This window comes from Hermetia illucens, chromosome 6, assembly GCF_905115235.1.
Source record: "Hermetia illucens chromosome 6, iHerIll2.2.curated.20191125, whole genome shotgun sequence".
NCBI lineage: Eukaryota > Metazoa > Arthropoda > Insecta > Diptera > Stratiomyidae > Hermetia > Hermetia illucens.
In genome coordinates this window covers 49,227,776-49,253,982 of record NC_051854.1, presented here as the reverse complement: position 1 = coordinate 49,253,982, position 26,207 = coordinate 49,227,776, and the positions used below count along the sequence as shown (strand labels likewise).

Genomic DNA, 26,207 nt, shown 5'->3' with positions numbered 1-26,207 from the left:
CGGAAACTCCCAGTGTGTCCCGACGTGTACCGGTCATTCGCGGTTCGCTCTTCACTGAGAAGCTTCTCGAGGCTACTACCTAGGACGCAGGTATGCTGCCAGCTAGGGGACAGAACTACTTACTCGGGCACCTCGGGGACGTCACACCGCGTATCGTAAGCGACCCGTTAAAAGTCGCTAACGACCCCTGAGTTCACCTGGTTTGAACCTATGTGCCTTGATCTGATTAATCTGATTGTTCTGCCCCTGTAGTTGCTTTAGAGATTAAAGAGGGCACATCTGTCTATGGCATACATTTCCGCTCTCTCTGTTGTGAGAAATCCCTCAGTATACCAACTAATCTGTGCTGGTTTAAACTGTATGTCACAACTACGCTCTTCCAGTTTACCTTGTTACTGCAACATGTTTTGAACTTCTTATCGAAATGAAACCCCGTTGTAATGTTATTCGTTGGTATCAATACTTTAGGGTACCGCCTAGAAAGAATATCACTCTTCCTTCGATTTAGGCAGTTCCCTGTCTCACTGATTCTCCCGGCTATCCTCAAGATTGCCCTCTTTGCCTGCATCTGTATGTGCAGATGAAGCGGGGGTTTATTCCTAAAGGATCTCCAGTGATGTCGCTGGGCTTGTCCTCACTGCGCCACTGATAAACACGCAAGCCAGTCCTTCGAGTTTGTGTAACTCATTGGCTTGTGTGCTGAGTTCAGTTCTTTCTGCCCAGATTACCGCTAATCATTGGCCTTACTATTGCAGTGTATAACCAAAGTAGTATCTTCGGCCTAAGACCCCATTTTTTCCTAGCATGCACCTATAAGTGATTAGAATCCTTGCAGCTTTCCGACAAATGTTCCCGACATACATCTTCCAGAGTAACTTTTAATCTAGTGTAATTCTCAAGTATTTGACCGCTGTTTCTCTATGCCATGTAACCTAATCGCTCTCAGGTGATCAAGCTTACCTAGTGAATGGTACTACGGTGGTTTTGGTTCGGTTGATATGCAGCCCCGGCTTCCTGTACTAGTATTACTAGTAACCCTTAATTAAGTTTGGATTCTATCACCTAGTTTATCCTCATATTTTCCCCTGTAGATGAAAACAATGTCGTACGCGTAACTATGGAACTATGTTCCAGTATCTTTAGCACGTCCAGGAGTTCGTCCAGTACCATACTCCACATAAGATAGTACCTCGCCCTGTGGACAACCTTGAGTAGTATAATAGAATTTATACCTGTTCGATACTTCTATTTGCCTCCTGTCAAGCATTTTGCCTATCCAGAAAGCCAGGGTGTTTACCACTCCCTTGCGGCTCAGAGCATCTTGTTTCCCTGTGTGCGATGTGTTATAGAATGCTCCTTCGATGTCCAAAAACGCATACAGTGCTATTTCTTTTGTTTCTGTGGCATCCCGGTTGACCGTCCTGCACGGTAAGCATGTTGGCACTGATGTAGGGGATTAGACTTTAGAACGATAGTTCTAATATAGGTGTCTATGACCTTCTCCGTTGTTTTGAGTACGAACAATGTTAGAAAAATTGGTCTGAAAGATTTAGGGTGAAAAGAATCCTTTTTACCAGCTTTAGGAATAAGGACCACTTTTGCCCGCCTCCATGCCCTTGGTATATATCACAAGGCGATGCTGCCCCTGGCCACCTTCAGACGAGCTTCTAAAATCATTTCTAGGCCTCTCTGGATTAGTGTTGGGAAGAAGCCACCTACTTCGAGTGATTTCAGTGGTTTAAAAGTTCCCACTATCCACCTTACCCTAGCTTCCGAGCATACCTCATTTGCTAGTTTCCAGTTTTCCTTTCTTCCCCTTTTGCTCGTTGTCGGTGAATCGTCGTTGTCGCCTCCCGCCGTGAGGTAGGATCCCGGGAAATGAGTTCCGAGAAGCTGGTATACTCTATCCTCCTCATTCTCGGTAAATGTCCCATCCTCCTTCTTCAAACAGATAGAAGATATTGCTCCGCCTTTTTGTACTTCGGCCAGTCCCCGGTTTGCATTACCTGGTTGAAGAGTTTTCGTACCTCTGTTCTGATTCTAGCTAGGTTCCTGTTTCTCCAAGGTTCATCCCTTGATCACTTGACTGCTTTAGCCGGACAGCTGGCCTCATATGCGTCAACGACGACAGTATTGAGGTTTTCCACCACTGCTTCTAGTTCCCTTTCGCTCCTGATGTCATCGCCCCTTGAAGGTGATCCATGTTGTTGCTCAGGCGCGTTGCATAGAAATCACAATCTCTTCTCCTGGGATTCATTATTATTCTTTTTATTTCGGGGTTGCCTTCAATGTCGGATCTGATTATTTTGTGGTCAGACATAGAGGGCTTATCCAACACCCTCCAATTCTTGACCAGCCCGTTAAATAGAGCATTTCCTAGAGTTATGTCTAGTACCTCTAGTGATGGTCGCAAATGTTGAAGTGTTCCCTAAGTTATATATTTCTAACTTAATAATAATAGCAATAATCGTTGGCGCATCAATCCAATTAGATCAAAGCCTTGAAATATGTTAGAGCACTTATTCAATGTGGTCAGCATTGCGTCCGCCTGAAATTATTACCTTGATTTGACTCAGGTACTCATTCACAGCTGAGTCGACTGATATCCGACGTAATTCACGATACAAATCTCACTGTCACCAAAGAGATTTGTATCAGGACCTTCTGTATGGCAGCTCTAACCACTCAAACATCCGGACACGGCCTTGTAATTTATTGCTAAGAATAAATTCAAAAGGGTACGCACCTCTTCGGTTGGTGTCGCTGCTTGTCCAGACTTCGTGATGGGCGTTAGCATCGCAGCCAAGGAGAAGTTGTAACGTCCTCTTCTAACAGTGCTTCACCAGTTTAGTGACTAACTCCGGTGGAACCCGGATGTCGTCTCCTGGGAAGTAGCCCGATACCACGACTACCTCTCGAGTGCTTCCCCCGGCTTCCAGTGGATAGCCACAAGGCCCTCGGTACGCTTAATAATTATGCAAGCTCTTGGTTTTTCACAAGAGGAGTACCAAATTACCTGCATACTTGCTCCTTGCAGACTGCGAATCTACGCCCGATACACCCAGGGCTCCTGAGCCACTACTATTCCAATATTCTCCTTGGAAGTTGCCCTTGCAATTACCGCAGATGCAGCTTTCGCATGGTGGAGATTTATCTGGGCTATCCTAGTGCTGGCCATTGGCTCCGTTGTTGTTTGGAGCTCGTCTTCACTGTCGGAGTATCGTCCAGCTTCTTCTATTCACTAGGCGGCAGTTCAACTTCCCTGGCTGATCCAGTCCTTTCCGCCTCTATGGCTTTCGGGCCTTCGGGGGCCTTGGTATGCTTTTCACCCGGTGTCTCCTCCGAGATGTCTTTCCTCAGCTTTTGCCTGTGCACGTGCCCTGGTATGTTGCCAAATCGATAGTTGATATGGACTCCGACTTTTGATTGCCTCGTGAAGAGTAAACCCTTGCCCTCTACCTTGCTTCTGAAGACCCTCTATAAACGTATGGAGATCCTCATTCTGAGCGATTAGGAGGTCCATGAGATCTTCCGTATTTATTGTTGCCGCTTTCAGGAGAAAAATTGTAACCATATGTGATCCAGGTACATCATCCTCAGCACATGATGACAGTTCTGCTCCTTCCCAGACTGGCAATTTAGAAACTATGATGCTAAGCCACTGTGCAGTGTCTTCCGTCCAGTCCACCAGTGTATGGTCTGGTCAAAAACGTATCCTGGTGAACACAAGTTTCGCTGTCCATCATTTGCACATCTGCCTGACGACAAGGTCTTCGATGGTTTCCTGCTCCTCCCGAGTGAGTATTTGCTCGGGAAACATTTTTGGCAGTATGGCCAATCGAATGACCTTGATCGCACTAGCATAGCTAATGGCGTTCTTTCTGATTTCTATTTTCGCCGCTGATCCTGCGGCCGAGGCACACAGCCGCCGATCTTGACGGGTAGTGCTCCTCATAACGCTTGATGTCAGAAATGCCTTCAATTCCGTAAGATGGACAGATATGCTATGCACACAAGAAAACTCATTTCATGTTACAAGCTATCTCTTGCGGAGATTGAGAGATTAACCGAAAGACCGCTCCCTGCTCTATGAGACGCTAGAGGACCAAAGGAGGATGGAAATCACGTCGAGAGTAGCACAGGGCCGGACCACTGAAACGTTTCCTATAATAGTCAGCTGAGACTCGATACGCCCGAAGGGTCGCGCCTGGCGGGTTATGCAGACGACGTTGCGGCACTTGTTCCCGGACGCACCGTTGAACAGGCGCAAACCAGACTTGGCATATTAATGCGACGGGTAAGCAGATGGATGGATGGACTGTTCACGGTTTCAGCCTTGTGCTGCAAAAACCGAAGTAGTCATCCTAACTAGAAGGAGAATCCCGACCCCTCGTCCCATATCGAGCGGCGAGTTGACTATAGAGTCGAAACCTGCGATTAAATACCTTGGTTTAATGCTTCGCTCGAAGATGAGCTTCTTCGAGCAAATCAAACCAGCAGCGGGGGTGATCCCCGTTGCCCTCCTTGCCAAGGAACGCAAAACTATCTACCGCCGTAAGGGCGAAAACTTAAGAGAGGTGGTTGCACGTGAAGAACGTCAACACTCCCTTATCGAGTGGCAACTTTCTTGGCAAAATGAGCCAAGGGGCAAATGAACTGCGCGGCTCATCGACAAAATAGACCCGTGGTTGAACAAAATGCAATGTGAGACTGATTATTTCCTTACCCAACTTCTAAATGGGCATGGAGGTTTTCAGTCTTATCTGCACAGGATCGGGAAGGCGCGATCTCCTGATTGTGCGTTCTGCAATGAAGTGGCGGACGACACTGAACACGCTTTTTTCGCTTGCGAGAGGTGGGACGGCTTTCGTCAGGAGCTTTATGCAGACACAAGAGAGCTCCCTCCAGACAACATTGTCAGAGAGATGCTGAAGAGCGTTGGCAGCTGGAATCGTATTGCGCATTATGTTCGGGCTCTTCTTATTGCGAAGAAGATTGAACTCGACCGGCGGGGGGATCGGACGATAAGGGGTTCCTTGAACTAACAACAACTCCCCTCCTCCCCTCCCTCCCCATTGGTGAAAGGAATTCCCTGACTTGAAAGCTGGGAGAGCGGGAGGGCTAGCCGGAAGTAATGTATCAAACGGTTTCAGACTAGTTCTCTGATGACAGGGAGGTGTTTAGCTGGTAGACCGACAGCGTGCTATTGCGGGAGTCCAACACTCTGTGCGTAAACGCATTCACTTACTCTAATAAAAAAAAACCTGAATCCGTGGCTTAGCTATAATATTTTAAATTTTTTTCGTCTTATTTTTTCAGTCATAGGTTGATGTGACAGTTTCACAACAGTGGGTTGAAACTATGAAGTTGTTGAAAGTTAACAACTCGCTCCACTTGCGAAATTGCCACTCAAAATCAAACCTAGATTAAAATATACAATCGCGATATCGTGCATTTTGACGTCCTAATTATCTTTGAATATTCCCAACAGTCACGAAGTTTGCATTTCCAAGTGCAGTTTTCTTCTGCGGTTCAGGTCACCCACTTAATAGTATTTCTCCTCCTTTCATATTTTCCAATTATGAAAAGCCATAAATTCTCTTGCCACATAGAATGGGAAAGCGGAGACTTGGCAGAGTTGTGAATGAGGAGCTTCGTAATAAAAATGTCAACGACAATGATGCTGTCGACGTCGTCATCGCCATCTTGAGCCGCGTGGAGCTTTCCTGGATTTAGGGGTGTGATTAGGCGGCTTTCAGTATTTCAAGTGCTCAGGCGTTCGTTTGTGAGAATCTTGAGTTGTCATTGTAGATCCCCAACCCGCACTGTGACAATTTCCATTTCAATTCCTTGAGAGGCTTAAAGCCACGTGAGCTCTCTGGCGAGAATTAATTTGAGTTTGTTCATTCTTTGCTGTTGGAATGCCATAAATTTGAATTACGTGTAGGGAACGTTTGCTTGGGCGTGTTAATGCTCCACGGTATATTCGCTGAATGTAGACGGATCAATTATCAGACGAATAAATTCTCACACGTAGTGAATACTAGGGGGTATACTAGGTGAATGATGCCTCTAACATAAGAATGGGTTTCATTCCACCAGCCAGTCCAGAGTCTTACCGCGAGTTGGAGGCGCGTCAGTGCCGAGTCCTGGACTCTGTGGAGGTGTATTCAACCTAAAGATGTCACGAGCGACACTATCTTAATGAAACGAAGGATTCGAGGCATAAGTTGTTGAACTTTTAAATGTACAATTTATAATATTTCCAAAGTGAGAAGTTAAGCTATTTATTCTCTGTACAAACATCTATTTCGACGAATCAAAGCTTACTAGAGGTACCCACCTACCCTCGGATGCAAAAGGAATTACAAATTATGTAAAATCAACTATTAAACCACTATTAAATCTTTACAGCGTAGGCACTTATTATATCAAGAGTGCTTGAAATTTGTTACCGCCAGTTGAAACACAAAACTTAGGACCTGGAAATTAGTCCCAGAATCTTCAGGGTTACTCCAAATATCTGCATGACTTGTCAAAGTCCAATTTTTATTGACAGTTCTAAAGTATATATTCTTGAGATATTCTTTCCTATTTTCTTAGAGGTAAAGTCTCCAATCCAATTTTACTTGGGGTGGTAGCTCCTAACTTTACTATATGCGTTCATTATGGATTACCAAAAAAGAAATGAATCATTCCTGTCAGATCTTCGTTTTAGTCATTAGGGGTTAGATGTTGCTATTATATTTACTATGAATGTTGGGTGGTTGTTTGTTGAGCAGCAATGGAAAGTTCTGGACGTAGACAGAGCAGAAAATAAAGCCTCTATTGCAAGCACAGGGTCAAGTCGATGACGAATCCGCCAATGACAAGACGGGGGTGTAATGACTTGTGGATTGATTATCCTATTTGGTACAAGCCAACCTAGAGGGCAAAACCTAAAACGTTGGTTAAATTAACCGTGAGAGTCCGTCCACAAATACTGAAGCTCCACTCAAGTATCTGGTCAATAAGCGGTTGCATGCCTCTGTCCTAATTGGGCCCGCGAAATTGGGCAAACCAGTACAGTTCCTCCAAAAAGTAGCAAAATACCGATTCGATCTTGCAACTGACTATTCGAGTTCCGCAATAGTGGGGGGAAATCGACGACCGATCACATCCTCAAACGATGCTTCTCTTGCCTCCGATATTCGTAAGACGGAACTTTTAGGGCTCCCTTCCTCTCCTAACATCAGGCTATCAAAACGACTGAAATTGACTGGTACTAGGAACTAGGAATTTTGCAACGAACCCATTGTCGAACTTGTGATTTGAAGTATGTTCTGCTCTCCAAACTCCTGTGATGCGTGACACTGGTATCAAAATCGCATCTATTGAGGAAGAATAAAATAAGCGCACTTTTCACTGGTATTTGCATTCGGAATATCGACTTGAACGAAGATTGATCTGGAAAACGTCCAACGCTGGTTACGGGCTGTGGAGGAGGAGAAACTATAGCTTCTGAGCACTCAGGCCGTGTTGACCCATTGTACTCGCCACCCTCATTTAACGGAATATTCCGGATTCGTCACCGTATCGCAGAATTTCAGTTAGTGGATGTAATGCTACCCGTCACAACTGGAGAGCTTCGGCACCAAAGGTCTGATGCCTGGTCTAGGCGGGTCATTCACATAGGATGTGATTTATGACCTCTCAGAATGCCCACAATACTCCTGCAAGTCCTCCTGCTTTTCGACAGGATAAACTTTGCGGTACGCATGTTCGATTCTGGCAAGAAAAGTTAGGTGTGTCTAGCAGCCACCTGTCATTGTGGGAAGCTTGTTCCCAGTTTTTGAAGACAGACTTAGCCAATGCTACTGGTATTCCAATTGCTGGTTCCAGTCCCGGCATGGAGGAGGTTGACCCCTCTTTCGCTAAAGCATCTGAGGTTTCATTTGCCTCTACGCCACAGTGACCAGGTACCTAGAGTAATTCCACCGTATTGAATCTAGAGATGGAGTTCAAGCGGTTTCTGCATTCTTGGACGATTTTCGAAGTGATGAAAGTATTACTCAACTGCAGATTGCGATGCGCCTACCTTTCAACCGCTCATCAATCACCCAGTTTGCCGCAGTTAGGGTCGCATATACTTCAGCATTAAAAACCGTTGTATATTGTCCCAAAGGAAAAGCGCACTTCTCGTTTCTATTCGAGAGGTTAAGAGGTAGAACCCTGTTCTGTTTTTGAGCGATCATTGTGATTTCTCTGGGGCTGCCCAATTCCCTCTGCATTCCAGGGTAGCTTCATATCTTCTACCAAACAGATGTATGGGGACACGAGAATCCGAAGGCATTGTAAGAATTGGACTCAGTACTCCCAGTAACTCTTCCAGTGCTCTGTGCCCCCCATCTAATCGAATTAATCTATAAGCTGCTCTCATTGCAATGCTTTGAATAAATATATCCAGGGGCTGCAAATTGGGTAATGCATTTAGAGTTGCGCCGGATGTCGTGATCATGGCATCGGTGTCACCCAGACACACAGTTCTTTGCAGTGTGGCTAGTTTACGGTGAAAACCTTTTTGTCTCACCTTAACCCACCACACTACGGATGCACAAGCGACCATTGGCCTAATGATAGCAACGTATACATTACCACATGAGTCCCTATGGCAAAGGTCCGTCTGCACAATTTCAACTTTACCTCTACATCTTTGTTCCAAAGAAGCTTTTTATCTAGAGTGATATTTCGGAGAGTCGAAGAGTAGTAGCCCGCACCTCAGGGAGGTAAAGTCCATCCAGTTTTCTCCTTTTTGTGATAATTCCATTGTGGTTTTATTTGGATTAACTGAAAGACCATGTCTGAGGCACCAACTATCAATCATATCAACGGCACGTTGTATATTCCTATACACCGTTCCAAGAACAGCAAACACAGGCACGGCATCCGCATAAGCTTGAGTGTGAATTGTCAAATTTTACAGTTCGTATAGTAGTGAGTCGAAGAATATACTCCACAGAAGTGGCTACAGCACACCTCCTTGGGGTAGCCTTTCGTTGCTTCTGCTGTTAGGTGGCGATCGACACCCACTTCAGCACACAGCAATTTCTGCGTTAGCATAACATGAGTCCACTTAATTAAAGCAACATCAACACCATGCGTACTGGCGGCATCGCAAAGTTTTTGAAAAGGCGCACAGTCAAACACCCTTTCAATGTCCACGAACACCTCCATCGCGTACTCACCCTTCAAAGTTGCATCCTCTATCTTTGTAAAAAAAAATGAAGAGCAAACTCACAGGACTTTCCACGCTGATAAGCATGTTGGTGTTCCGTAAGTGGGTGTGACCTAAGTGCGTTCCCATGAATGTAACGCTCAACCAGTCTCTTAAAACCTTTCAGCAAGAAGGAAGTCGAGCTGATCTGTTTGAAGTTCTTTGGATTTAGTCATCTTTTCCAGGTTTCGGTACGAAGACTACTTTAATATTTTGCCAAGAGAAAGGCACGTAGCGCAGAGCAAAACATCCTCGAAAAATATTTCTTAGAAGTTGCTCTAAGTGCTCCATACACTCCTTTAGCATTGCGGAATAGATGCCATGCATGCCGGGCCCTTTAAAATGTTCAAAGGACAGTATAAAAGCTCTCACCTTTTCATTGGTAGCAACCGTTTTCGCAGTATTCCAATTCCCCTTGCAGCACTTGCTTGTTGAAGGGGTTGTAAGAACCGTTAGCTCTCCCCTTACAACTTCTCTCATCCGTTCTTCCGGGTGGTGTACTTCCGCGAGGGTCTGTACTGAATCCAATCTGGAGCTCGTGAAAATACCGTCGAGTTTTCTATGAGAGTTCAACTTGGCCGACTCATCCCTTTTAAGGACTCTGCACAGCCTTGAAGTCTATCCTTCGCTTTCCAGTTCCTCACAGTACGCTCTAGAGGAGTCTCGTTTCGAACACCTAACGCCTCTTATATTCATGCTGTTAGTTCCGGAAGTTTAACCAGTCTTCGTTTAAGCACGGTTCAGAAGTCGCTTGGTTGATTTCCTGAGTTTTTCCAGTTCCCGATTCCACCAAGGAACCGTTTTACCGCTTTGGCCTCGGGAAATAGGACAAGCCTCTTCATAGCACTGTAAAAGTGTGCAGTTAATAGTCTCCAACTCATCTTCCAGTACCAAAGGAGTCCTTAGTCGCCAAATCCATTTTCCTGCAGACTGGTCGTCCGCAATAGTCATATTGAATTATAGATATCACTGATCTGACAGTGAGACCTCGTCTAGCACTCGCCAGTGTGTAATCAGCTCTAACAATTTTGAGGTACAGATTTTTAGGTAAATTACTTCGCTTCTTCTCGGTCCCACGAACGTAGGGGCGCACCCTTCGTTTGCAGTCATGAGATCAGCTGAAGTGATGAAATCAAGTAGCTTCTCTCCTCTTGGATTGCATTTTCTACTGCCTCAACAAATATGTTGAGCATTCACATCGCAACCTATGAAGAGTTCGAGACGCTAACAGATCCCTAAGTTCTTGCGTCGGTGGAGGATACAAAGACTCATAGGGTAAATAAGCAGAGGTAACTATGATTATCGCGCCATTATTTTGATGTTATACGATAACTGTAACTAAGTCCTGGGAATAGAACTGTCTCAGCGTGGTTGCCTCCAATCGTCTTGACACCAGGATACAGGCCCTCGATCTTATGGATCTTTCATCGTAGAAGATTTTATCTCCCTTTACTGATCCAATGCCGCAGATTCTATTAAATTAAACCCATGGCTCTTGTACCAGAAAAATGAAAGTCCTGCAGCTTTATCAGCCTCGTTGCCAACAGATAGGAGGACGCTTTATCATGCTGCAGGTTAATTTGACCAATCTTTATGTTTTTCAACATAAACTTAGTCTAATGTGTTATTGAAAACAGTTAGAAACGTATGCCGTGATCCGCGTGTGACGAGGTTTCCCCCACACCGTACCGCTAGATACTCGATCTCCTCGTGTTTGATTTCTCTGCGAAAAGCTACACTAGGAGGTACAGCAATTTTCATGTCCTCATCTATGAAAAATCTCATCTTATCGCGCAGAGCATTCGACTGTTTTCCAATTAGCACCTTGACTAGTTTGCGGTGTCCGGTTTGCATAGATTCGATCACTCGAACTGGCATCAAGTCAGTTCCGTTTACGTCTCTGGCTGCACTTTTTTCCACCTGTTCCTTGAAAGATGTAGGAGAAGTTACTAGCAAATAGGATTCACTCTGTAGTCCTTTCACCAGGGCGAATCTCCTTACGGGGGTTCTGCCACTGTGTACACTATCCTCCGCGCGAGTTATGTCCCCATAACAACCATCAACATCCTACATTTACATACAATTTATATTTTCACCTGAAGTAAACATAAATTTATTCCAAATTGCACTTTTCGCAAATTTGTAATAAAATACATTTTTCCGGCAAGTTCATTGTATCAGATATCTTTCTAGCGCATGCCGGATGTGCATTTTCGAAGTAAGCATATCATATCAAGCAAATCAAATGTATAAAAGTCAGAAATAGAAATTAACAAGAGAAGTTGTAATCGGGATTTTGGCAGGAACGCTGCCCGAATAAATAATTAAAACTTAAAACTTTTGTTTTTTTTAAGAAGGGTTAGTGTATAACCCATAACTGGCGCAGTCGATTCTAACGGCGGGGCGGAAAGTGTGATTCGTTCGTTCGTTCGTGACAAAATTATTTTAGTTTGAAAAACTTTAATTCCGACGGTTTATCGGGATTCGCGAGTGAATATCGCAATTTTTGGACTAAATATAATAGTTCGGTGTTTGTGTGCAGCTTACCTGCAGCTACGTGAGGGCAACGTAGTAAAGTGCAACACCTGTCCAGCACAACGAATAGAAGAGCACCAGAGAGGAGAGATGTATACAAAGCTGTACATCTTAACGTAAGTCGACAATTTTGGATATTCCCTTTAATGTCACCTCCCAAAAACAAAATCCCCAGCCGTAGACCGTACCCTACAACCCCTCGTAGATTTTTAGATAGCGTAAGAAATAGATTTAGAAGTGAAAATAGAAATTTAAACCGATCAAGTGATAGTATTAGAACGGAAAATATAAGTGAAAGTGCCGATAATATTAATATAATTTGTGATTTTTTCAACGAAAATAATTCAGATAACACTAATCTTGTAAATTTTATACCGCGTAATAATCCTAATTCTAATATTATGTCGCACGAAGAAAATACGGTCACAACAGTTGACATCTTCAACTCCCTTAGAGTACCAGACGCCATAAAGGATCTTCCAAAATTCGATGGAAATCCGCGTCTTCTTTTCGATTTCCTCGACAATGTCGAAGAAATCTTGTCGTTAATGGCACACACTAGCGGAACGCCATACGGGCAATTGCTTTTAAGAGCGATTCGAAATAAAATTGTGGGGCCCGCTAACGAGGTGTTAAATATGTACGGTACTCCGTTGATTTGGGACTCAATAAAAGAAAACCTTACTCTGCATTACGCAGATAAAAAGGAATGAAACCTCCCTCATAAGAGACCTACATGAGACCCGACAAAATAACAATTCAGTGGAAAAGTTCTATGGAGAAATTGTAGAGTTACTCTCCAGTATGAATAACCACATAAACATACACGAAATTGACAATAATGTACGTAGTGCGAAAAAATCATTATATGCAGAAATGTGCCTTAACACCTTCCTTTCCGGCTTGAGAGAACCACTTGGTTCTACGGTTCGTGCCATGAAACCCGAATCTCTAGCAGCAGCATACGCCTGTTGCGTAAAAGAACAAAACATCTTTTACTCCAAACCCAGTGCCGGAGGACTACAGTTCAAAACTAGTGAGCCTCCGAAACAATTGTCGCAGTTTCCTAGTGTCCAAAACACGTTCAAATTTCCTCAACATGTACCCCACCTTAGAAACCCAATACCCGTGCAAAATCCTCCTTATAGGCTAATGCAACCACTAAGGTTTCCTCAAACAAACCCTTTCCAATCAAGACCCCAATTTCAACCGTTCGCAGGGATAAATAATAATCCCAATTTTATAAGACCCCTCCAATTCCAAAATCATTCCACAAGACCTATCCAATCACAAAACTACTTACCAAATCCTCAACAAGACCAACGCATTTCAACAGCCAGTTTAATAGACCGGTTCCAAGACCTGAGCCAATGGAAATTGGTTCTGGTAATGTGCACAGAGGTCAACCACAGAACATACAACCGCAAAACAGTTATTTCCGATCAAGTGGACCACCGAAATTCACGAGTAAGGAACTGTTTAATGTCGCTGAAAACTTTCCAACAGATTCGACTGAGGATGGAAACATTACCAATAATGATCAGAGTAGCTACCCCTTTGAAGTCAATGAATATTACCCAAGTCAGGATAATGTTTACTGTTATGACCCTGTTCTTGATCATGAAAATAATAACCCTATAGAGGAAGTAATTGACGATGAAAATTTTCAGTACAGTGCCTCGAAAAACCAATTGGGTACTTAGATGAAAATAAACATGGCCATCTCCTACCATATATTCAAATTTCCTCACCATTTGGACGCTCATTAAAGTTCCTTATAGACACCGGCTCATCCTCATCTTTCATTAACCCAGAATACGTTCACCCTGAAGACGTTCGAAAAATACCACCAGTTTCTATAACAACTGTTCTCTCGAACATGAACTGAATAAGGAGATAACACTTCCAAATTTTGCAGAATTTAAACAAGAGGGTTCTACTCGCTTCCTCATTTTCCGATTCCACGGATACTTTGATGGATTATTGGGAATAGATGCTCTCAGTAATCTATGTGCCAAAGTCGACATTGCCAACAAAACCCTTATAACCCAAAACACTTTCCTTCCAATCTATTTTAAACCCTGTTTCATGTCAAAAAAATATACAATACCTCCAGAGTCGAAAAGAGTTGTTCAATTACCCGTCGATATAGAAAACGGAGATATTTACATTAGGAATATTGAAGTAACCCCAGACCTCATGATTTCAGAAGGGATTTATACCGCTTATAATTGGTATGCTCTAGTCGAAGTAACGAATTCGGCAAGAGATGAAAAAACTCTTTTTCTTTTCCTTGAGCACCCACTGAAAGCCGAAAATATTTCTAGCAACTATATCCAAATTAACAACTTCAATATCAGTTATGATGAATCCCATCCACATGGTGAACATTTACCTTACGGTGAGAACCAAACTCTTCGAACCTCACATCTTAATGACGAGGAAAGAAAAGAATTGTTTAAAATCTATCACGAATTCAGTGATATTTTCTTCAAAGAAGGCCAAGATTTGAGCTTTACTAATCAAATAAAGCATCAGATTAAAACCACTGATAATCTATCTATATATACCAAGTCCTACAGATACCCTTTTGTGCACAAAGAGGAAGTCCGAAAACAAATCACTGATATGTTAAAACAAGGACTAATTCGTCCTAGCTACTCTTCTTGGAGTGCTCCTGTGTGGATTGTCCCGAAAAAGTTGGACGCCAGCGGGAAAAGGAAATGGAGGTTGGTGATTGATTATAGAAAGCTTAATGAGAAGACAATCACGGACAGATATCCAATACCGAACATCAACGACATTCTAGACAAACTTGGGAAATCAATGTACTTTTCAACCCTAGATTTGGCTAGTGGTTTCCATCAGATTGAAATGGATCCCCGGGATGTACAAAAAACGGCATTCACTGTAGAAGGCGGTCATTATGAGTACTTGCGAATGCCTTTCGGACTTAAAAACGCCCCTTCGACCTTCCAGAGGGTCATGGACAACGTACTTAAGGACCTGCAAGGAACGATCTGCCTAGTCTATTTGGATGATATTATCATCTACTCAACCTCCCTACAGGAACATATAGAGAATTTGAAGAAGGTATTCCAGAGGTTGCGCGAGGCCAATCTAAAGGTGCAGCCAGATAAATCGGAATTTCTCAAAAAAGATATTGCTTTCCTTGGACATATAATAACAACCGAAGGGATAAAACCTAATCCAGATAAAGTCCAAGCAATTAAAGAATTCCCTTTACCTAAAACTTCTAAAGAGATAAAATCTTTTCTGGGTCTCCTTGGTTATTATCGGAAGTTTATAAAAGGGTTCGCTAACCTTACCAAACCATTGACTGAATGCCTTAAGAAAGGACGAACCATCGAATTCAACGACCGTTATATTAAATCTTTCAACACATGTAATGACATACTTATAAACGAGCCAATCCTCCAACACCCGGACTTTGAAAAACCGTTTGTTCTAACAACGGATGCGAGTAATTTCGCAATTGGTGCGATTCTATCACAAGGTCCTATAGGTAACGATTTGCCTGTCTGCTACGCAAGCAGAACACTCTCCGATTCGGAAGTTAATTACTCCACTATTGAAAAGGAGCTTTTAGCCATCGTATGGGCCACCAAGTACTTTCGTCCTTATTTGTTCGGGCGACGATTCAAAATCGTCACAGACCACAAACCTCTAACTTGGATGCTAAGTCTTAAAGATCCCAACTCCAGACTTGTTCGTTGGAGACTAAAATTAGAGGAATTCGACTACGAAGTGGTATATAAAAAAGGCAGTCAAAACAGTAACGCCGACGCCTTGAGTAGAATTAAAATCGGTGACAATAGGAGCAAGAAAATTAAGATCAGAGCAGATGTTAATGTCAGCGAAAATAGTCCAATAGACCCAAACCCTTCTACACACACTACAAGAGGTTCAACAGTACATTCAGCCGATGAGGATATGAATACAGGCATTCCCATTTCTGAACGACCCTTGAATGAATTTTCCCTCCAAATTATCTTAGAGAAATCTGCAAATAGACCACAAAAATTCCTTCAAATGCCTTTTAAGAACAAGCAAAGACGAATTATCAAAATGCAAGATTATTCAGAAGCGAACTTAATAGAAATCTTTAAAAAATTTGTTCCTCCTAACCGTGTTACAGCTGTCTTCACTACAGACGATATATTCAAAATTTTACAGGAAGTGTATACAAAACACTTCTCCCAATCGGGCACCTTCAAGTTGATTAGATGTACAGAAATCTTAAAGGAAATTAAAGAGTCGGATGAACAAGATGCTTTGATCAATAAGTACCACATAAACAATAACCATCGGGGCATAAACGAGACTGTGGCACACCTCAAAAGAGATTACTATTTCCCATTTCTAAAAACTAAAATTACCCAAATTATTAATAATTGAGAAACATGCCAAACACTAAAGTACGACCGAAACCCCCAGAAACCAAAGTTTCAGACTCCTATAATACCAGATAAACCTCTCGACGTCATACACATAGATATATACACAATAAATAAACAGTACGTACTTTCGATCATTGATAAATTCTCTAAATTTGCTGCAGCGTACCGTCTCATGGCTCGAAATAGTTTATCAATAATAAAGGCATTAAAACACTTCATTAGCCTTCACGGCATTCCAAAAAATATAGTAACAGTAGTTACCGATCAGGGTACTGAGTTACATCTACCCTATTCAAGGATTTCTGCAGGCAATACGACATCCACCACCATATAACTTCATACCAACAAACGAGCAGCAACGCTCCAGTTGAAAGGCTCAATTCTACAATCACAGAAACCTACCGGATAATATATAATAAAAATAAAGAGAAAGATCCAGAAGACATCCTGAACGAAATTATCATAACCTATAACAACTCAATACATTCGGCTACCAAACTCACACCGTTCGAACTCTTCTACGGAAGGACATATAAGTTTAATAACACTATCGAGCACACAAATAACCACGAATATTTAGAAAGACTGAAAGATTTCCAATCGAAATTATACCCAGAGGTAAAAGCACTACTCGAAAGAAATTCAAACAAAAGAATAGAAAAGCTAAACCAAAATAGAGAAAATCCAGAAACATATAATGAAAATTCGACAGTATATAGAAAAGAGTGTAGGAGAAATAAGTTAAATCGTAGATTTAGTAAACATAAAGTAAAACAAAATAACCCAGTAACAATAATTACAGATAAAAACCAAAAAATACATAAAGCTAAACTAAAAAAGAAACGTAAATTCCAGACAAATAATACTAACATACGGGCAGAGAATGAAGGTTCAGGACCTCTCGAATAAGAACGGGTTATTACCTATACGACTTGGAGACGCTAGACTTGTAACATCTTATAACGAATTGGTACATATCGTGCAACTTGACAAATACGCTGACAATATCCAGAAAATACAAAAGACACTTGACACACTCGGGACGAATGAAGAAATTAGTAATACTTTGGAAATAACGAAAACCAAACTTAAAGAAACAAACAATAAACTAATATCGTTAATGCCTAAGACTAGAAATAGGAGAGGGCTTATAAACGGATTAGGCACCATAATAAAAACAATAACCGGAAACTTAGATGCAAATGATGCAATTAGAATTAATTCCAAAATTAATCAAATACTAAATAACGAAAACGTAATAAACAAACAAATAAATCAACAAACACAACTAAATCAACAAATGATCAAACGGTTTGAAAATATCACAAATCATATTAATCATCAACAGACAACCATTACCCGCTACCTTAAATACATTCAAGAAACGGCACAAAACAAAATTAAACAAGACAATACCAATTGGAAATATAGCAAATTTCTAAACCAAATTAACTACAATATTGACCTTCTCAACGATCATTTGACCGGAATATCGGAAGCAATTATTTTGGCTAAACTGAACATAATATCTAAAATGATATTAGATCCTAACGAGCTATCCGAAATACAACTAATGTTCGAAAACCAATCCCTAAATATAACATCTAATGAGCACATGTACGAATTATTGAAGCTCCAGGCTTACGCAAATGGAACAAATATAATCTTTAATATCCAAATCCCGGTCCTTCATAATGAGTCCTTCACAATCTTCCACATTATCCCTTTACCGCTTGAAAACAGTAAGATCATCTCCGCCAAACCCTACCTCCTATTGAACCCCAAACATATCCAAAACGTCGACAGCGGATGCGAAAACATCGAGGGTACATACTATTGTCCCCAAACAGCTGATCTCCAGGACTCGACCCATTCGAGATGCATCGGAAACCTGTTGAACAACAAACCAGCCCATTGCGAATTCTATAATTGGGAGAGCGAAATGGAAATTTTCGAGCCAGAATCAAACCACATAGTTCTGATTAACACCCCAGCAACAACGATTAACATCACTTGTGGACCTGATAGCATGGTGCTAAATGGAACTTTACTCATCCAATTCAAGGATTGCGAAATCACAATCAACAATGTGATCTACAGCTCCAAGAAGTTATTTCATTGGAACGAAATAAATATATATCCCACAACTCTAAATAAAATAAATATAACTTCACTCAAAGGACCCGATATTAAATTCAAAGAGCTTCAAAAATACCAGTTCGTGGAGAGACAACCCAACGAAACCCTGCCAATACCGATAGAACAAAAGGACATCTACACACTACTTACCATCATCTCCATCCTTATCATCGTTAACATCATATTTTATACATCAACACTTCGGAGATTCAGCGCAAAGCTTATCAATCGACGAGATGTTAAACCCATAGCTCCTGCCAGCTCAACCACTAGGACGCGGTTCATCTGGCCATCGCTAGAATCCAAGGGGGGAGAAGTTATGTCCCCATAACAACCATCAACATCCTACATTTACATACAATTTATATTTTCACCTGAAGTAAACATAAATTTATTCCAAATTGCACTTTTCGCAAATTTGTAATAAAATACATTTTTCCGGCAAGTTCATTGTATCAGATATCTTTCTAGCGCATGCCGGATGTGCATTTTCGAAGTAAGCATATCATATCAAGCAAATCAAATGTATAAAAGTCAGAAATAGAAATTAACAAGAGAAGTTGTAATCGGGATTTTGGCAGGAACGCTGCCCGAATAAATAATTAAAACTTAAAACTTTTGTTTTTTTTAAGAAGGGTTAGTGTATAACCCATAGCTCGTGCAGCTCCATTGTGGGAGAGCGCACCGAAGATGCTGCAATTTGCTCTATATTGTGTGAGTCGAAGACCATCATGTTTCTTCTCAAAATGGAGATGATGCTCTACAGTTTCCTGATATGATTGAATTTCAATCTATCTAGGAAAAATTGGAACACCGTATGATGACTTCTCCTGAGAACATTCAGACTCTTTTGGTCCAATTCGAATACCAAGTTGAAACCCTCCATGTTTGTAGATATGTCCTTCCTGGCGTTCATGAACTTTACCCTCCAGTGTCGAAAGTCCATGCCCGGGTTCTGTTCACACAGCATGCGCATGATGTCCTCTGCCTTCCTTCGAGGGCTCGATAACCAATATACTATATGTTACAGGTTACTATGACCAAATTCCCAATGCATCATTCCAATTCCGCAGTAAAACGGATGAACCTGCCTCGTGACATCGGAGGCAGGGGTGTGGCTGACATTGCAGCGCAGCATAGTCACCAAATTGATTCACTATGCGCATATTTTTACAGCAAAGAGCAAGCGTGTCCCTTGTATACGGCTGTTTGTAAGGTAGACTGTGGGCTGATTCTACTTAACTTGAAGAATCGATCTTTCAATCCTCCGAGTGGGATGAAGTCAGATCAGGAGCGGATCGATGAATGGAAGTTGAAGCAATGCACAGTAAATATGTGAATTGGTTCTGGTAGCAACAGATGATGATGTGCTAGGGAGCTCTTTGCTGAGACTGAGGTATTTATGTGCGCCATTCAGGACGGCGTGGTAGCCACCTAAGCTTATGAAAAGCTCATATTGAAAGAGCGGGTAGCCAACGATCAGTGCAGAGGGCGTGGTTTGGTGTTGGAGACGTTCGATCATCTCATTTCTGGTTGCACTATTATGACGCTGGCGCAATACACGAATGGACATAATGCTGTATGCAAGGTGATTCATCAAAATCAAAGAAGTACTTGATAGTTCTGCTTTCAGCATATATTGGATCCGGTAAGTTCAAACTGATTGCCATATAGCGTACAACACCCTGGCGGACTGTTAGTTGACAAGGCGGGTTGCTTCCCGTATATTACTGACGTTAATATCCCCCAAAATAAGAACATTGGATGGAAATACGTGGAGAAGAAGGTGAAATTTGAGCCACTGGTACGGGAAATCAAAGAAATTTGGGTGGTTTTAGTTCCTATAATATTGTCAGATACAGGTATTGTTTCTGAATCCCTTACTTCTTCCCTGGATGCCCAGGGATTTTTACAAAATCTGGTCCAAACTATGCTGAAGTACACGATTCTTCAAACGTGCTTGATGTTGCTGGAGTTCTTAAGGAGTTTTCTTATCATCCTCCCACCGGTTACCGAAGTCCCTTTATGTTTTAAGTACATGGGTGGTATTTTCAGAACCGAGGTAAAATCCGGCATTTGACAACTCGGAAAAAAAAAATTAAAAAAGAAAAAAATATGAATAAAAAGTAATGAAATGCTAAAATGAAAGGGGAGACATAAGTGATGAAAAATCCTAAGAATAAAACAAATGAAACTCAATAACTTTACCCCTTATTCGAGCTGGTATTGGGAATTTTTATTCTGCTGTTGACAATTCAAAGGATAAGATTATACCATATGATTGGAGTACCTCTTTTTGACAACTGAAGTTTAGTTACTCATTTTCCCACTATTTCATAATATTATTTGTATAAAGGAGATTACACCGAAGCACTTCTTATATTACCTTCAACATTGATTAATCCAAATACAATTCAAAGAAATATGCCTCCAGGTTGCAAGCTAACACTCCAAACGCCTTCTTTTTTCTTCCCATGTGAAACTAAAACCACCCTTGCCAAATTTTTGGACTGAACTCAAATATTCGCGTACACACGGGCTGCTTTCTGTTTGTTCTCCTTAATGAACGCTTTCTCCATGAACTACGCACTTATTAGCTTTTGGTCGTTTCTTCGTTTCTCCCGACCTTTGCAACCAATTTACCTTCATTTAATAAACTTCGTTGTGACTTGCCTACAGAACGTTGCACCCTAGCCCGAAGCAAACGCTAAAAATCCATTTTAAAACACCATGATCAGGTTTATGAGCCAGCCGTACAATACGAGGTGAAAACAACAACGAAAAGAAAAGGTTAATGATCATTTCCGAATATTTGAAAGTCTCTATATTACAATTGAAAATATGTATTTTACTGATTTGAAGAATGCTATGTGATATTATCCGTTGAACCCCGTGTGCAGTTTTCAGGTGCTAAAAATTTATAGGTGTAACTTACAGACGCATTAACATGAGGAAAATGACCACTTTCTGTGAATGGAATGGTAATTTTCCCCCCATAGTCCAGAAATAACAATTTCACACTACTACGACAGAGAGCATAAAATGATCCACTATACTGTATATTCCCTATAAAACGCCGAAGAAACGAATCGATCCTGCTAACTGCAATCGGCTTACTTTTCATGCTTATACTGACTTCTCCTGGGTTCAACCCTATTAAGGGGGTCATCCCGTGTGTCGGATCCGCTGAATCGAATTTTTTTTTTGGCATCAATTGTATCTAGGTATAGTGTAGAATATATGGGCAAAGTGATTTTTTGATATTCGGGGTCGTTCGGAAATTATAGTGTTAAACACGTGACAAGTCACATGCCAGATTTATGTCGATCGCTGTAATAAAGCGCGTATTTATCAGCGCGAATGATGTTCGAATAACTTTACTAAAAGGATAAGAATTGAAGCCAAGGCTGTACATGTGTTTCTTCAAGAAAGCTAAGGTTTATGGATTAGGCATAGCAGATTAATGGTCAATTAAGGTTTTATGGCTAAAAATCGCATTCTACTTTTTAAATGCGTTTTTCTCGAAACTGCATGTTGAAAATCGGCTGCCACCATAACCCAAAATCTATCCAACGAAATTCTTTGAAATTTTCGTGACTTATTCAGAACATATTTCTACGGTCCACATTCTAGGATAATTGTGATTCATTCAGTAGTTGTTTTTTTATTCATTAAAGAAGCCTTAAAAAACACAAAAATTCAAAAAAAAAAGTTTAACACGGCGCCAAAAATTTATCTTTTAATATTTTTTAATAAACCTAGTTTGCGGACTGTAGTCAACTCTGTACGTTAAAATGCCATTTACTTTTTTTCTTTAAGATGATCGCAGCGCCCTCTAACATGGCAGCAGAAAACACCTTTTTTGGAAATGGGTGTATAAATTGCACCGTACTTCAATAACCAACTATGCGATCGGAGTGAAAAAATTACTATGCACGCTCAAGATATCAATAAATCTATGGTGAAAAATTCGTATTTGTATCTGTATCCAGTTCTTCACAAAAAATTTCTAAAAAAGCCAAAAAAACCGAATTCACACGAGATGACCCCCTTAACACAACCTCGATGAAATGGCGTTCTACAATCGAAGTTCTTTCCTCTGGATGCATCAACGAACATCTCAGATTCAAAATCTATCGTCTTCTCTGTCGTGCTGCATGGTTCTGAATACAGACTGACTATCCAAGGTGTGTGTGTGTGTGTGTATGGTGGGGAGAAGCTACAGCTTCTGAGAACTCAGGCCGTGTTGGCCCATTGTACTCGCGTCCCCCGTCTAACGGAATATTCCGGATTCGTTCACGTATCGCAGGATTTCCGTTAGTGGATGTGATGCTCCCCGTCGCAATTGGAGAACATCGGCACCAAAGATCTGATACCTGATGCGTCCATAGGCGGGGCATTCACATAGGAAATGCTCCGTGGATTCTGCTTCCTCATTACAGGAGGGACACGTATCATCTTCGGTAATTCCTATTCTGAACATATGCCCAGCTAGTGAATTATGGCCTGTCAGAATGCCCACAATACACCTGCAAGTCCTCCTGCTTTTCGACAGGATAAACTTTGCGGTACGTATGTTGGGTTCTGGCAGGAAAAGTTTGGTGTGTCGAGCAGCATTTAGGCTCTGCCACCTGTCATTATGGGAAACTTGTTCCCAGTTTTTGAAAACAGATTTGGCCAATGCCACTGAAATCCCCATTGCTGACTCCGGTCCCGACATAGGGGAGATTGACCCCTCTTTCGCTAAAGCGTCCGAGATTTCATTTCCCTCTATGCCGCAGTGACCAGGTACCCAGAGTAGTTCCACCGTATTGAATCTAGACATAGAGTTCAAACGGTTTCTGCATTTCTGAACGATTCGCGAGGTGATCAAAGGACTGCTCAATGCCCTCAGTGCAGCTTGACTGTCACTGCAGATTGCGTTGCGCCTGCCCTTCAACCGCTCGCCAATCACCCAGTTTGCCACCCTTAGGATCGCATAAACTTCGGCTTGAAAAACCGTTGCATATTGTCCCAAAGGAAAAGCCCACTTCTCGTTTTTATTCGAGAAGTAGACTCCGGCTCCAGAACCCTCTTCTGTTTTTGAGCCATCGGTGTAGATTCCTCTGGGTCTTCCCAGTCCTCTCTACGCTTCAGGGTAACTATATATCTTCTACCAAACAGATGTATGGGGACACGAGAATCGGAAGGCATTGTAAGAACTGGATTCAGTCTTCCCAGTAACTCTTCCAATGCTCTGTGCCCCCCACATCCGTCGTTTTCCCATAGATCTAATCGAATTAGCCTAAGAGCTGCTCTCATTGCAGTGCTTTGAATAAATATATCCAGTGGCTGCAAATTGAGTAGTGCATTCAGAGCTGCGCCGAATGTCGTGCTCATGGCACCAGTGATACCCAGACAAACAGTTCTTTGCAGTCCAGCTAATTTACGGTGAAAACCTTTTTGTCCCACCTTAACCCACCACACTACGGATGCATATACGAACATCGGCCTAATGATGGCAACGTATATCCACATTACCACATGAGGCCTGAGTCCCCATGTCGAGGCAAAGGTCCGTCTGCACAGCCCATAAGCTGTGAGAGCTCGTTTCATCTTTACCTCTACATGTTTGTTCCAAAGAAGTTTTTTATCTAGAGTGACCCCCAGATATTTCACTTCTTCGGAGGGTTGAAGAGTAGTACCCCTCATCTCAGGGAGGCAAAGTCCATCCAGCTTTCTCCTTTTTGTGAATAAAACCATTGTGGTTTTATTTGGATTAACTGACAAACCATGTCTAAGGCACCAGCTGTCTATCAAATCAACAGTAAGTACAGCCACGTCATCAGCATAAGCTTGAGCGTGTATTGGCAAATTTTGCAGTTCGCATAGCAGTGAGTCGATCAGCATACTCCACAGAAGCGGCGAAAGCACACCTCCTTGGGGGCAGCCCTTCGTTGCCTCCGTAGCCAGGTAGCGATCGACCCCTACCTCAGCGCACAGCAATCTTTGCGTTAGCATAGCATGGATCCACTTAATTAAAGCATCATCAACACCATGCGCTCTGGCGGCATCACAAAGTTTTTGAAAAGGCGCACAGTCAAAAGCCCCTTCAATGTCCACGAACACCCCCATCGCGTACTCACCATTCAAAGTTGCATCCTCTATCTTTGTGACCAAAGAATGAAGAGCAGACTCACAGGACTTTCCACGTTGGTAAGCATGTTGGTTTTCACTAAGTGGGTGTGACCTAAGTGCTTTTCCACGAATGTGACGCTCCACCAGTCTCTCCAAACCTTTCAGCAAGAATGAAGTCAAGCTGATCTGTCTGAAGTTCTTTGGATTAGAATAGTCATCTTTCCCAGGTTTCGGTATGAAAACTACCTTAACCTGTTGCCAAGAAGAAGGCACGTAGCCCAGAGCAAGACATCCTCGAAAAATATTTCTTAGAGGTTGCTCTAAATGCTCCATACCCTCCTTTAGCATTGCCGGATAGATGCCATCCATGCCAGGTGCTTTGAAATGTCCAAAGGACAGTATGACAGCTCTCACCTTTTCATGGGTAACAACTGCTTTCGCAGTGTTCCAGTTCCTCTTGCAACACTTGCGTGTTGAAGGGGTTGCAAGAACCGTGAACTCTCCCCCTACCACTTCTCTCACCCGTTCTCCCGGGTGGTGTACTTCCAGGAGGGTCTGTACTGAGTCCAGTCTGGAGCTCGTGAAAGTACCGTCGGGTTTTCTAAGAGAATCCAACTTGGCCGACTCATCCTTTTTGAGGACTTTGCACAGCCTTGAAGTCTCCCTTTCGCCTTCCAGTTCCTCACAGTACGCTCTAAAGGAGTCTCGTTTCGAACACTTAACGAGCCTCTTATATTCACGTTGTGAGTTCCTGAAATTTAACCAGTCTTCGTTCTTGTTACTTTTGCAAGCACGATTTAGAAGTCGCCTGGTTGATTTCCTGAGTTTTTGCAGTTCTCGGTTCCACCAAGGAACCGTTTTACCGCTTTGGCCTCGGGAAATAGGACAAGCCTCTTCATAGCACTCTAAAAGTGTGTAGTTCAGAGTTTTCAATTCATCTTCCAGCACCAAAGGAGTCCTTAGTCGCCTAGGGAACTGTACTTTATTGCCAAGAAGTTCATTGAACTTTGCCCAATCCGTTTTCCTAGGGTTCCGTCTTTGTACTGCAGACTGTTCGCCCGCAATAGTCAGATTGAATTCTAGATATCGGTGATCTGACAGTGAGACCTCGTCTAGCACTCGCCAGTGTGTAATCAACTCTAACAATTTTGGGGTACAGATTGTTAGGTCAATTACTTCGCTTCTTCTCGGTCCCACGAACGTAGGGGCGCACCCTACGTTTGCAGTCATAAGACCAGCTGAAGTGATGAAATCAAATAGCTTCTCTCCTCTTAGATTGCATTTGCTACTGCCCCAACAAATATGTTGAGCATTCGCATCGCAACCTTATTAAGGGTTCGAGACCACTTGATTCTGCATACGCCACCAGATCCCTAAGTTCTTGCGTCGGTGGAGGATACAAAGAATCATAGGGTAAATAAGCGGAGGCAACTATGATGTTTTTCCTCTCGCCATTTATTTGGTATTGTATGATGACCGTCCTGGGAACAATATTGTCTCAGCATAGTTACCTCTAACCGTCTTGACATCAGGACGCAAGCTCTGGGTCTTATGGATCTTTCGTCGTAGAAGATCCTAGCTCCCTTTACTGATCCAATGCCACAGATTCTGTTAAATCGAACCCACGGTTCTTGCACCAGAAAGATGTAGGGGAAATCCTGTAGCTTTGTCATTCTCGCTGCTAACAGGTAGGAGGGAGCTTTGGCATGCTGCAGGTCGATTTGACCAATCTTTATGTTTTT

General features: G+C 42.2%; 1 protein-coding gene across 3 annotated transcripts in view; it reads right to left on the bottom strand.

Moving 5' to 3' along the window:
• The window catches only part of LOC119660349, a 585,741-nt gene that overhangs the window by 420,678 nt on the left and 138,856 nt on the right, over positions 1-26,207 (bottom strand). The window lies entirely within an intron of this gene.